The sequence below is a fragment of the Panthera pardus genome, unplaced genomic scaffold (assembly GCF_024362965.1).
Source record: "Panthera pardus isolate Hobbes unplaced genomic scaffold, ASM2436296v1 HiC_scaffold_24, whole genome shotgun sequence".
NCBI lineage: Eukaryota > Metazoa > Chordata > Mammalia > Carnivora > Felidae > Panthera > Panthera pardus.
Genome location: NW_026526810.1, coordinates 48849461 through 48858084, shown reverse-complemented (window position 1 = coordinate 48858084; position 8624 = coordinate 48849461). Strand labels below are relative to the sequence as shown.

The following is an 8624-nucleotide window of genomic DNA, read 5'->3' as shown; positions in this document are numbered from 1 at the left end:
CTGTTCAGAACTCCTCCCCAGTGTTCTCTATGGATAGACAGCTAAGGGACAGAAAAGTCCCATCTATCTGGTAGGGACACTGTGAATTAGTATGTGTCATAGAAGTGTGCCCTTGGCTACAGCTCTACCAAGCTAATAAGTGAGGTGCCTCAATTAAAAGAAATTATTTAGAAAAAAGACATCATTAAAGTGCTAAGTAACTGATGCATTAGTCATAAGACTTGCTCATGCAAAATAATTATGAAGTGGCCAAAATATTCTCCTGGAAGCTAAACCAGAGCCTTGTATCATCAGTGTGGCAAGGAGTCCACACTCAAAAGGAGCTGTGTTGAGTAATGCATTTTCTTTAATTTTTTTGTGTGTAAAAAGAAGAAACAAAACAAAACAAAACAAAAAAAAAACGTTAAGTGCCCAAGAATAAGGCTTGTTGAGGGATGTGCTGGACTGAAGCACTTTCCTTGGGTGTAGAGCAGTGCTTTCTAGAAAAACACCATTTTCAAGAGCCAGTGATGCTCTCTAATTTTGCAACTTCCAGCTACACTTCTAGGAAAAGTAATACCATGGTCAGGAGAGTTTTCAGGTCTTTAGCTTTATAATGAATAAGGAATGAACCTCCATCTAAGATCCTTAGATATTCAGAGGAAAGACACTGTTGTAGGCAGTTGCATGGCTGCCCCTGATTCCCTGGCTGCCTGAGTTTTCCATTGTGGTCACATTGTCAGGTATTGCTTACTAGGAGTTTTCCAGGTGGGTTTGTTGGAAATTAGATCATAGACTCTCAGATTGGAAGGTGGATGTCTTTGAGGTCGAACAGGCCCACTCTGAAATCCACCTACTTGAAGGACTCTAGGATGACAGCTGATTGTGTGCTTTTTTTTTATAGGAAAAACCTATTTGCTCCCTTCCGTGCATTCATTACACACCTATATTGTGGTACAAGGAATGCAGTGAATTCTATTTTGAGCTTTCCTTTTTCTTTTTTGGAGTTACCTCAGGAAACTGAGACTGGGAGCAAAATATAGCCTTAAAATCATCAGATGGAAAGGTTTTTTGTTTTTGTTGCCTTTTTTGTTGCTTATTTGTTTCCTACTCCTTCCTCTCCTCCTCTTCCCCACCAGGAAATTTGTATCTGAGAGGAGACTCTTCTCCTGACCTTGGAATGACCCTTAACTGTTGTATATCCTTCACATCAGTTTTGTTTTCTTAAGAAGAGTGACCTGTACCCAGTGCCTCTGGATCCTTACCATGCAGTCTCCTTAACCCTTTATAGACTGACCTCCACCCTCAATAAGTAATAAAACTGCTTTTCCAGCATTAGCGAGTTGGGGGAGTTGTCCTTTACCAAAGCCATTTCCTCCATATGCTTTCCTCCCCCAATTAGCCCACCCTGACCCACTGTTTGTTGTCCAGGCTGGGCCATACCAGTTTATTTCAAGAGGTGGATTGCCCTGGAGGCAGAGACTGGGCTTGCTTCAGCAATTTGTGGCCAGTATCATGTCCTCAACTTCATAGGAACCCATTAAATGTTGATAATGGTACAGAGATGGGGATAATCACAGCTGCCAGGGATATGGCCATTTTTTTCCTTTTTAAACTGGAATTGCATGAGCATTTGTGGAGGTGAATAGAGCATGGAATAGGAATTTAATTTTTAATAACAAGGAGGAAAACAAGGAGGACTTGGAAAGACTGCAGAGAGTGAGCCAACAAGGTAGAGAAGGAGATATTTAGACTAGAGAAGCCCAGAGAAGACTTTGTCTTCTTTATTTTTTAAAGGACAGTGACTAAGCATGAAAAGATCTTTGGCTCATTCTTTTTGGACAACAAGAACCCAGGAACACGAACTCAGATGGTAATCGGGGAATGATAAGTAGTTTTTAATACTGATGACAATCAGAGAGTTAAGGGGAAATCCAGTAAATGCTGGTTGGTGGATACCAGGTTTTATGCAGTGAAAAATACCGGACAGCAAAGATGACTTCAAAATATAAGACCAGACAGGCTTTAATCAGTGATAAATAGTTGTCCAAAGTGCCATTTATAAAAATTGGGTGCACCGACTTGTCTGGAGGTCTCCTAGAGGATATTGCTTCAGGCTTGAGAGTGGGCCAAGCCCCCCCACTTGCCTTTCACTGTTTGGTTACAAGGGGCAACGAACAATTTATAAGGCTCTAGTTCAATGTGATGGCTTACTCTGCTGCTGCCATTTATATCATATTAGTGCCTGCCCTCTTCCTTCCTCATGGGGAAGTGGCAAGGATGATTGATGTGACTGTGAAATTCCTTGAGTTTCTTTGGAGAAATAAAAGATTTTTCCATTATTATTATCATCACAGAATACTTGAAAACATTTTAACACTGTGTTTCATGTTAGAACAGACCCTATTTTCAACATTGGATTCTCAGCCAATGTTTATCCTTCCTCATGCTGCAGACCTTCCAAGTCCCTCCCTAAAGGAGCTCAGAAAAGAAGGAGAATCATTTACTCAGTGAGCCATTTAGGACAATGATGGATGGAATCCCCACATCTTCTTGGGCCTGTTCATGTACAATTCCGTGTCTCCATGAAATCTGGGCCATTCTCACCAGCCAGAGTAATGGGGAAAACAGTGGATGATACAAAATCAGTTTTCCTTTGGTTTTAAAATATAGTTAAAATTTACTTTAGGGAATAATTTTCTGGGAATTTATTTTACACATAACAAGGTCAAATAGTAAAAGACTACTATGAGGAAATTGAGACCCAGAGAAGCTGAGGCCCTAGGCCTTCAGCAATGGCAGTGTTGAGGAGTAGGAACTAGGTCTCTGAGGACACAAACTTGTGCTCCTTTCTTTCTCATCATATCACGCGTTCCCAGTGTGAGAAGACATAAGATGGACGTAGATGCTTTAACATTTTTTTATTCACGTCTTGGACAAGACCTATAGAATGTATTTTGAGCTACCAGAAGGCTGACTCTAAAAAATTTACCTCCAATTCCACCTGTCAGAATGCGGTGCAGAAAATGGCCAGGAGAAGAGATATTGCATTGTGTGCATTGATCTTCAGAAAATTCTGCAAGCTAGTTATTTCTGATAAGTATCCCATAATCTCAACCACAAATGGCAGGGCCTTGAGGGGATGCTGTGAAACTGAGGAGCTGAGGCTGAAGGGATCAAAGGTCAAATAATGGGAAATTACAGTGAAGAATCTAACAGATACCATGCATTTTCCCCCTTTGGGGAATTAAAGCAAAAGAGAGTGGAAGGTGTTAGAAGAAAGCTAGCATCTAGCAAAGCTGAATGTGCCTGCTTATGGTGTGTCTGCACTGGCTGTTTTTGAGGCAGAAGAGAGTCTTCAAAGACTGAAGAGAAAACTTAGGTTTTGTGTTTCTTCAGCTTTAATTAACCTGCTTTTGGCAGGGTGAGTAGAGTTAGAATTGGGCTTGGGATATTAGAAAAGTTGCCTTGTTGTATTACTATACCAGAGTCGAACCACCTTCTCTAGTGGGTTTTGGCTCAGAGGTGCCCTGTTGATAAGAACAAGTATTTACAGGGTCACCTTGAATGTATATGGCCCAATATTGGCTCATTCAGTTTTTCATTAATGCACATAACCATGCTGGACATAGGCTGCAGTGCTCTTTGAGGGCACTTGGAAGGGGAAGATATGGCATAACAAAGTGCTGGAGGGACAGTTGTAGAGGGAGTACCCTGGGTTCTACAGAAGCTTGGATTCTTTCAATAATCTTTCAGTAAACATTAATTGAGCATCTCCTCTGTCCCAGGCATGTGGGAGCTGCTGGGAATAGGAGAGTGAATGAATAAAGTCCCGTGCCTACCTCCAGGGGGCTTGCAGTGTAGTGGACAGAAGTGTGCTTGAAGAGGACATAGGTGATGAGGTTGCCGAGCAAGCACATGGAGAGATCTTCCCTAAATTCCGGGCTTGTTCAGTGAGGACTTCCCCATGGAGACCATATTTATACTGTGACTTGAAGGCTGGGGAGGAGACAGGGTGGGTTGAAGGAAGAAAGGAGGAGTGGTTGGGAAGGAGTGCAGGGTTCCATGTGGAGGAAATGACAGGTGCAAAGTCGGGAGGTAAAAGAGAGCATGATCCTTTTGTGGAACTCTTGACAGTGCACCCAAACTTAAACAGGATGACTGGGTGGTTCTCAGCATTGGTTGTTTACTCCACAAACCTGTCCCCCCACCATATGCTTTTAGAAAGTAAATAAAGAACACTTGATGGGTTCACCAGGCATGTAAAAAAGCCTGATTTTTGTGAGCATTCCCTTTTGTGGATCCACCAGAACACTCCCAAACACCCCTTCAGTGATGATTGTCATCTCTTCTAAGTGTAAAAGGAGCCAGAATTTCTGCCTATTATTTTCAGATTGCTTCCTCTGCAGGAAATTGTGTCAATTCATTTGGACGTTTGTGGTTTCACTGTACTCCCAGAGCCATTACATCATGATGTGGTAACTCAGAACTCCAATGGCACATTATCAGAGCTGACTATTTCTGGAAGCCAGGAGATAACAAACAAAGCGGCTTCATTTGGCCTATAAGCATGTTAAACACCCTCGGCAGAGGACAGTGGAATACAAATATGCCTTCCTCCTGACTTTTATCAAGGAGAGGCGAGAGACGTGGGATAGATATAAATTATGTGCCCTGGTTCAGCGTAGGATCTATCATAAAATCTATTGCCACCGATGCAAACTGGCTTCAGTGTATAATTTAGTGACAGTTTTGTGCATTATGTTTCCTCACTGACAAGATTGCTGCATGGTGAAATGTTGCCATATCTAGGTATGGATGGAACTGCCTAAAGATTTAAGCCATTTTATTCCATCCTGAATTAACATGCTCAGCCTAATCCTCATCTCCCCGGGAGACTGCGGTTGGTGAGGGAAGATGAGCAGAGGCTTTGCATGCAGGTGGCTGGGGCCCGTGTTTCCACTTGCCTGCATACCATTCCCCCTTGTGAGGCCGCTCATTGAAACTTACTCGGAGATTACCTTGGTAATAATTTGAGCCTTATCAGGAAAAAAAAAAACACACACACACACAACAAATTAATGAGGTTTCTGCCGATAAAAGAAATATAAAGGGCTTACTTTCCTAAAGATGCCTGATACCATGGATAAATCATAGACAAATAGAAAGCTTGCTGTAGTTGATGCCTAATTATAAATGACTTAATACCAAGTCAGACCCAAAAGATTCAGGGGTGTGATCATTCTGAAACCTAATTAGTTAGAGAGAGACAGTACTACACTATCAAGATTTTCATTAATGCAGGGAAGTCTCTTCTCTACTCATATTTACCATTATCCTGGTAGCAAAAAAGGAAATTTATCTTCCTGAGTAGATGAATTGGGCACAGGCTACTAAAATATATTGGTTAATAATTGTTTTATTAGACTAGGCCAATGTAGCAAATATTAGGGCCTTTCCTGAGACCAGTGATCACAAAAGGTGACTTAGTTTGGGTTTCTCTCACAGAATACCAATATGTTGGGTGGCTGAAACAACTGAAGTTTATTTCTCACACTTCTGGAGGCTGGAAGTCTGAGATCAGGATGGCAGCCTAGTCAGGCTGTTAGGGAGGGCTCTCTTCCTGGTTTGCACATGGCTGTCTTCCCATTGTGTCCCCACAGGGCACAGAGAGGAGAGAGATCTAGTCTCTTTCTCTTCTTCTAATGGACACTAATCCCACCTTGAGGTCTCCACCCTCATGACCTCAACTAATCCTGATTATCTCCCAAAGGTCCCACCTCCAACCACCATCCCACCTGAGCTGGAGTTTCTACATACGACTTTTGGTAACAAAACATGCAGCCCGTAAAGAAGATATTTCTGTCTTGCTACCCAGGAATCAGGGGAACATGAGCATGGTAATGAGATGACAGAGTATCTGCTCATGGTAATGTTGATGGACCAAGTTTAGTCACATTCATAGAGACCTGAGTGTCTCTCCAGGTTGCTCTCCTCCTACAAAGGGGTTGACTGGGTAGGAAACAGGCTGCCTTTCTGCTTTTATTTCTGTCTTTTCACGGCCACAGAGTGTCTCTGCCTCTGCCATTTCAGTGTCTTCACCTGTTACCCTTCGTGTGGCTAGGGCCCCCAGCCGGCCCCCAGGCAGCCTCTCCCTCTCTGCCTTTACCCCCTTCTATCGTGGTTGAACTAGATAAATGAGAATAGAGGATTTAAAAAGAGAGAAAAGATGACAAATGATTGCCTCTAAGGTAGCAGAAATAGGAGATTTATAATTATCTGAGGATGGTTTCAAGTCACCAGGGATTTTTTTAAAGGTAAACATAGCTATGGTCCTCATCTCTTCGCAAACAACTGCTTCATAAAGAAGATACTCCTGGGTCAAGCTGGGTGGGAACTCAGCTGCATAGTTGGTTTCCAGGACACAGTCTTTAGGGCTTCCTCTTGAACTCTTCAGATTCTTCTATCACCTGGGTGAGTAGCCCTCCTGTTTCTGCTCTCTGTCTCTTCGAGCTCCTTTTCTCAAATCCTGCTTTTCAGTGTGGATTTTAAAAACTCATCCACAAAGAAGAGTTGGAAGTTGAAAATAAGTATTTTCATTTGAACAGGGAACCTCACTTCCAAAATAATTGTTCTCCACTACTCATCTGCCACAGAAGGTTAAGAAAGGGTCGTTAAATTGGCTGGAGCCTGATTTAAAATGCTCTCAGAGGTCTAGCCCCACTGTAAAATCCTGGAATTCTGTTTATACCATTTCAGCTTCCATCAAGGTTATTCGCAGAAGCAAGAGAACCTCACAGAGGTCTCTGAAATCAGAGGCAGCTTCTCCTGTATTGATGTGTATGGTCATTTAAAATAGTCTTTAAAAGACACACAAACAGGGGCGCCTGGGTGGCGCAGTCGGTTAAGCGTCCGACTTCAGCCAGGTCACGATCTCGCGGTCTGTGAGTTCGAGCCCCGCGTCAGGCTCTGGGCTGATGGCTTGGAGCCTGGAGCCTGTTTCCAATTCTGTGTGTCTCCCTCTCTCTCTGCCCCTCCCCTGTTCATGCTCTGTCTCTCTCTGTCCCAAAAATAAATAAAAAAAAAAAAAAAAAAAAAAAGTTGAAAAAAAAAATTAAAAAAAAAAAAAAAAAGACACACAAACAGAAAGCCAGTCCCGTGATATGGAAAAAGGGAAGGGACAGACTACCTTTTCTAGAAGGTCTCTGCATCTCTTAGGGAAGAAACCTCCTCAGATAAAACACCCACCTTCTCTTTGGTAAGTTTCAGGATTTCAGTAAGCAAGGTAGGTTACTGAAAAGAAATTTCATGCTTTCAAACTAGTGTTTGGGCTCTTCGCTGAGTCAGTCTTTGGCATCTTCTTACCTCTAATACCTGTACCTTAATTCCTTATTTCCATCCTTTTTGTTGTTGTTATTTTTCAACTTTTGAAGTTTATTATTATTATTATTATTATCATCATCATTATTTTGTTTTTGTTGTTCAAATTTACCTCTTACAGTAAAACTATTGAGGTGACCGCCATACCCTGCCACCTCTCTTTCTTTCCATTCTTGTTTCCCTCCTTGATACCAGCTGGTACCCCATTCCTATAGGACTTAGCTCTCACCCATCTGTCACATATTCCCTCATTCTGAACTACTAAAAGCCTGTAGCCATCCTTCTTAGAATGTTTTGCCTCTTATTAGGGAACTTGTTGAGGGTCCCAAAACTTTCTCTCAATCATGTACCATATTTCAAAAAAAATAGTTAGAAAGGGGAGATTTTTTGAGGGCTGAGACTCCAGAACAGCATGTCTAAAAATGTTCCATGTAAGCAAATATCTATGCATAAAAGGCTAACTTTGAGGTAGGCTGTGACTTGAGAAGCACTACTAGGGACCTGGATGTTATTAATAATCTTTCCGAAGGACCAGACCTCAGGTCAAAATGTCTAACTAATCCTTTAGAGACATAGCCAATATTCAGCAATGCTGTTAAAATGTGATGAATACTTTAATTTCAAATCTGTCATTAGTAGATAGTATCAACGTTATGACACTGGGCAACCAGTTGTCCTGGCCTGCCAGAATTGTTCTTTGCTTGTTTTGGACTTGGGTTTTGGTGTTGTTGTTTGGCACCAAAAGGGAACTACTGATTCTTAACTGAACTGTCCTTCATTTACCCAGTCTCTCAGGATTTTGCTCAACAACTAACTCCTGACAGGAATTACCCCCAAGAGAGGAATTTTTGCCAAATACTTTATGTCCTGTCAGGTTGAACGGATGCAGACTGAGCCTAAACTGTGAGGAATATATTTTCTAACAAAAAGGCAGAAACAGACAAAATAAGACAAAATAGTCTGCTCCAAAAAAATGGGGCTCTAAATTTCAAACTGGCAGTGACAGCATGAAGCATGTAAATTTGCTTGGAGGAAATATTGAAAAGAAACAAAGTAAATGTTTTGTTTATGTTATATAAGTGTTGTTAAAATCTATGAATATCTCATACATGTTTTGGCAAAAGACTGTTCTGACCCACAATTGTATGGAAATGCCAAAAAGAAAAAAAAAATCTTATGATACCATATGTAGATTGTTCTGGAGTTTGTTATAAATGTAGTTCTAAGGGAGAACAAGAAAACCAACCTCTCAGAGATTTCTGTGA

General features: G+C 41.6%; 1 protein-coding gene across 1 annotated transcript in view; it reads left to right on the top strand.

Annotated features, from left to right (window-relative positions):
• The window catches only part of SEMA6D (semaphorin 6D), a 578700-nt gene that overhangs the window by 325895 nt on the left and 244181 nt on the right, over positions 1-8624 (top strand). The window lies entirely within an intron of this gene.